Source organism: Otolemur garnettii, unplaced genomic scaffold (assembly GCF_000181295.1).
Source record: "Otolemur garnettii isolate 467f Iridium unplaced genomic scaffold, OtoGar3 scaffold00053, whole genome shotgun sequence".
Classification (NCBI taxonomy): domain Eukaryota; kingdom Metazoa; phylum Chordata; class Mammalia; order Primates; family Galagidae; genus Otolemur; species Otolemur garnettii.
Window position 1 is genome coordinate 2,069,956 of NW_003852448.1, and position 6,000 is coordinate 2,075,955.

The window sequence follows — 6,000 nt, forward strand, 5'->3', positions numbered from 1 at the left end:
GGCAGGTTAATCAGAGAAGCAGTGCAGCAGCAGAACAGGGGTCACAGACTCCACAGCTACCTGGAGGATGGGCCTTAAACACAGATGGGAACTTAGAGAGTTCCCGATGCCAGGCAACAGAGTCCACGGCCAAGGCCATCCCCCCAGAAACACTCCAGCGGAAGCAGGCTGCAGCACGGGGAGCTGCCTGACCTTCAAATGTTTACTGCATCTTTGTTTCACTAGCTCAAGGTTCAAAGCCTGAGGAAACAATAGCCCATTGGCTGAGCTGCTTACACTGTGTGCCCAAGGTGGGTGTAGAGGAAGCCTTGACCCTTCTCTCCCATCTCAGGAGCTGGGAGTGAGAAAGAGGAAAGCGGGGTTTACACCTGGGGAGCTCTCCCCAGAGAGAGCAGAGTGTGGGATGAGGAGGCGATGGTGGCAAACAGGCAAAATCGGGAACGTCTTCCACAGGGCCAGGGAAGGGCTTCACCAGGGGAGTCAGAGACTCCAACAGTCATTGCAAGTTAAGTATAATTTGGGAAGCATTCAGTGGGCTGTAGCCACAGCAAGGAAATAGAGATGGCATAGGAAATGTGGGATATAAATCAAATAGGCCCCACCCTGGGACTGCTGGCCACCCACCCATTCTTTGCTGACAGTTGCTGGAGTTTCTCCTCCCACCACACCACACCATGTACAACCTGGTACCCCAGGCAGCAACTGAATGGGACAGATCACAAAACCCAGAATGGGGGAGGGAGTTTACTTCCCATGGATGAATTTTTGGTGGATGAGAAATGGAAGACAGAAGGAGCTGGACGGAGGCGCTTCCGTTTCTCCCCGTCCTGCCCTTCTGCAAGGCGCTCCCGTTTCTCCCCGTCCTGCCCTTCTGCAAGGCCCAGCCTCCTTGAAGCCAGGCTGGTGGAGCACCGTGTGTGGACACCTCTGCCACGCCCCATGCTGGGTTCTTTGCCAGGTCGTCTCGAGGCAGGTTCTCGGCCACAAGTCACTGCAGGCTGCTCCCTGTCACTCAGCCCTGAGTCCTCATTTTCTTCTGTACCGCCGTGGATTTGCACATCTCCGATACAGCAGCAGCATTTTAATCTTTGCTTCAGAATGTGTTTCTGGAGACACAGGACTAGGAAAAGGTCCTTTGAGTGGAAACGTTAGGATAAATGATGATGCTGTTATGTTGAATACCACTTTTAGCATTCCAGAGTTTGTAGTATGTTTGTAGGAAGTTCCTATTAAGATCAGTAGGCTAAGAAGAGACTTCGTAAGTTACCTTAGCCTTTGCTTACTTATAAGTACCAGGAGCCAGCAAGAGAATCACAGTCTTCTGACCCCATCACTGACATACTCTTTTTAAAATTCAACCACTTGGGAGAACACGCAATGGTGGTATTACAGTATAAGCAGGCATGAGAGCACCTGCAGGGGAGTACCTGGTGCCTTTGACTCTGCAGTAGGTACGAGGTGAAAGGGGACAGAACGGTGAAGAAAGCAGCTACAAGCTGCTGTTTATAGTCGGTCATGCCTCTTGCTGATGTATAAAACCCTGAGACATGGGGAATACGTTTGGACGTCCAGCTGTAACACATGGTGTGAGAAGAAACTGGAGGTGAGGAATCTGAGCCTACAGCAGAGGCAGTGTGGAATTATGATAAATTCTTAAGCTGGAAAATAAGACAAAAATCTTTTTTCAAAAAAGGCGACTCTATCTGCTAGCAGAAAACAGAAGGAGCGGAATGGAGAGACCTTGAAGGTGGGTGTGTGGTGCAGGTGGGAATGGAGCAGAGAGAATAAAATTTCCAAGAAGAAACACGACTTAATGACTAATTGGATACAGATGATCAAGGAAATTGGGGCTTTAAAATTTTCTTTCTGAGAATGAGAAATATAGGTTAGATGGGTCGGTGAGCCAGTGGGAGAGGAAACAATGAGCACAGTGTGATCGCTGTCATTTAGACGTGACCAGATAGTTGCATGGCCGTGTTAGAAAAACAGCCTGGAAATTCAAGACAGATGGAGACTGTGGCGCAAGCTGGAGGGCTCAGTCTTCTCCACATGATCCGAAAGCCACTGGCAGGAAGGAACTTTACCAAGTGAGACTGTCAGGGAAAGGCCAGCAGGAACCGGAGTGAAAACAGGCCTCCCAGCAGATGAGAGAACCTTCCACAGACAGGGCTCCAGGATGGACCACTGAGGGTGAGAGTTGGAGTAAGGATGTTTGAGAAAAGGAAGAAAGAATGACCTGGCCAGTACACCAGAAGGTTACAGAGAGGACAAGTGATATACCTTTTTTCTTTCTTTCTTTCTTTCTTTTCTTTTTTTGAGACAGCATCTCACCATGTTGCCCTTGGTAGAGTACTGTGGCATCACAGCTCACAGCAACCTCAAAGTCTTGGGCTTAAGCGATCTCTTGCCTCAGACTCCTGAGTAGCTGGGACTACAGGTGCCCACCACAACACCCAGCTATTTTTAGAGACGGAATCTCACTCTGGTTCAGGCTGGTCTCAAATCTGTGAACTCAGGCAATCCACCTGCCTTGGCCTCCCAAGTGCTAGGATTACAGGTGTGAGCCACTGTGCCCAGACCTAGTGATGTACCTTTTACTGAGTGTTTACTGTGCCAGCTGCTTAATCCTTACATTCAAGAAAAATATTGTTCACATTTTATGGATAAAACAGTAGAGATCCAAAAAGGTTAGCTAATTTACTCAAATTTACAGAGCTAAAAAGTGTATATCCGTTTGCTTTTACTATGTTGCAAACCAACTCCAAACTTAATGGTTTAGAGAAACTATCATTTAATTTCCTCAAGATGATTCTGTGGGTGGGCAGCTGGACAGGCTCAGCTGGGTGCATGTTCTGCTGGCCTTTCTGGACTTCCTCATGTGTCAAATCCAGGCTAAAGAATAACATGATTGGCGCTGGCCCCATATGCGGGAGGTGGCAGGTTCAAACCCAGCCCCGGCCAAAAACTGGGAAAAAAAAAAATAAAAAGAATGATATGATTTAGGGGGAGCACAGCTGGGATGCCCAGAACTAAAACACGTAGTCAAAGGAAACTGACAGATTAAAAACCAAAAATCAAAACTAAGGCTGGGTGCAATGGCTCACCTATAATCCTAGCACTCGGGGAGGACAAGGCAGAAGAATACTTTATGCTCAGGAGTTCAAGACCAGCCTGAGCAAGAACAAGACCCCATCTCTACTAAAAATGTAAAAACTAGACCTGCGTGGTGGCGGGCACCTGGAGTCCCAACTACTTGGGAGCTGAGGCAGGACATGGCTTGAGTTCAAGAGTTTGAGGTTGTTGTGAGCTAGACTGACAGCATAGCACCATAGCACTCTACCCAAGCAACACAGTGAGATTCTGTCTAAGAGAGAGGGAGGGAGGGAGGGAGGGAGGGAGAAGGAAGGTGAGTGTGGTAGACAGTAGGTGCTGACTGCACATAACAATGACAATAATTATTAGATCTAATAGCTCGTGAGCATTTGTGATGTTCCAGAGACTTCTCTAAGGGCTTTCGTGCATTATTTCACTGGATCCCTACCTCAGCCCTAGGAGATAAGGAACCCTGAAGGAAGCTGGAATGAAATGCCTAAGTAGCTTAATCAAGGTGAACCCAGGCAGAGGGGTGTGGCCTTTGGAATTTAGAACAAAGCTTTCATTTAGTAATTTTGCTAATGGAAAGAAAAATGTTCTCAAGATAAGGAGGGCAGGGACTATATTCAAGAAGCTGAAAGTCACCAATATGGATATTGAAGTCTATAAGAATAATGGTGGATGATAAGGTGTAAAAAAATTTTTTTTGAGACAGTCTCACTATGTCACATCCTTGATGGAGTGCTGTGGCATCATAGCTCACAACAACCTCAAACTCTTGGGCTTAAGAGATGCTTTTGCCTCAGCCTCCCAAGTAGCTGGGACTACAAGCACCTGCCACAATGCCCCACCATTTTTTTGTTGTTGTTATAGTTGTCATTGTTGTTTAGCAGACCTTGGGCAGGTTTGAACCTGCCAGGCTCGGTGTATGTGGCTGGTGCCCTAACTACTGAGCTATGAGCACAGAGCCAAGAAGGTATAAAATTTTAAGAAGAATGTCATAAAACAGAAAAATTAAAGACAAACACAGGAGAGGATATAGCATCAGGATATGCAAAGTTATGTTGCAGTAACAAATACCTCTTGGTCACTTGTGTCTCAGTGGTAGGCTCTATTCACTATTGAAATTCGGGGATCCAAGCTGAGGCAGGAAATTATATAGGTATTTGCGTCATATGTTTCCATAACAACTGAGGCAGGAAAAGAAGGAAGTCACATATGTGCTCTTAAAGTTTCCATTTGTATTGCACAGACCAGGGAAAGTCACCTGGTTATGGCTCCCCTCAAGAAAGCATGAGAGGGCTTGGCGTCTGTACCATAGCAGTTATGGAGCCAGCCACATACACTGAGGCTGACAGGTTTGAACCAGCTGGGGCCAGCTAAACAATGACAACTGCAACAAAAAATAGCCAGGCATTGTGGTGGGGACTTGTAGTCCCATCTACTTGGGAGGCTGAGGCAAGAGAATTGCTTACATCTAAGAGTTTGAGGTTGCTGTGAGCTGTGATGCCATAGCACTCTACAGAGGGCGACATGAGACTCTGTCTCAAAAAACAAAAAAAAAGAAAGCAGAAGTGTAGAATCCTAGATGTGCCTGAAGTGGAGGAGAACCAGAAGTGTTGGGGAAACCATGCTAAAGAGGTCCACAGAGAAAGAGAAACTCCTGTAGGCTACGCCAGGCCATGGTCGGCCGACACAGAAGGACAAGAACTCAGGTCTGGGAATTCCAGCTGAGCGTGTAGGATTGGAGAGCGGGAGAGACAGGGATGGTGGAGATGAGCCGTACTGGGATCCAGAGCATCAGCTTCACTTTCCCCAAGATAGTTGTGTACATGGAGTTGGCTGTAAACAGGGAAGCTTATTATTAGAGCAGCTGGACCGGGTCCTCCTGAGGACTCCCCATCCAGGAAACTCAAATTGGTGTTGGGCTGGGAGGTTCTTTTCCTTCTCTTCCTGTCTCTCCTGAGACACAGTATTACCATGTCAAGATGTGGGATTCGAACTTCATTAGAAGCAAGAAAGGCCTCAAAAAAGAAGTGACTAGAGTCACGCTATCTGGAGGCCTGTAGCTGGGCTGCTGAGGACTCTGATGGAGACCGTGTACAAAAGCAAATACAGTAGACCCTCCATAGCCGACCAACCTCCAGACCTTGACCACCTCCTTGTTGACCTGATTTTCATAGACTGGACATGCACCACAGGTACTTAATGTACAAGAGGCCTAGTTCCTTATGTTGACCACCTCTGCATGTTGACCACTTTGTCACGGTCCCTTGGATGGTCATCTGCTGTGTTTCAGCTGTTCCCAGGTATCTAAGTCACACTCATCATCATAATTCTGCAGTAGATTTAGCTTCACCTTTCCAGACAACTAAGGGCTACATAGTGTTCATTTTCTAGTAAAAGAAAACATGGACATTTATCTGCAAAGACAAACACTGACGTGCAGATAAATTCAAGAATGAAATTATTTGGGAGTTATCCACGTAATGGACAATACTTTCCAGTTACAGATTTCCAAGACACAATGCATTCCAACAGGTTCTCATACTAACTTCTTTAGAGCCCAGGGCACAGCTGTGCATCTTTATTAACTCAAGGGAAGGGACTGAGATAAAGAGGCCGGGTTTGTTTGTTTATTGATTATCTGCATTCCTGAGGCATTTAGAACCTAAAGAATTGAAAAGAATGTGCTGATTATTTTTCTATTACCTTGTCTTGCCTAAAGATCAGATGTTTCAAGTGAGCCTGTACTAGCTTTCAGTTAATTTGTGCCTGAGTTTGTGAACAAATACCAATAGTGGTGAGTAGCAAAGAAGTAAGGCATAGCTCCACAACTCACCCACAAAGTGCTCGAGAGAAGCTGGGGCAGCCTGGCCCCTCTCATGAGAACCACGGTGTAAGGCA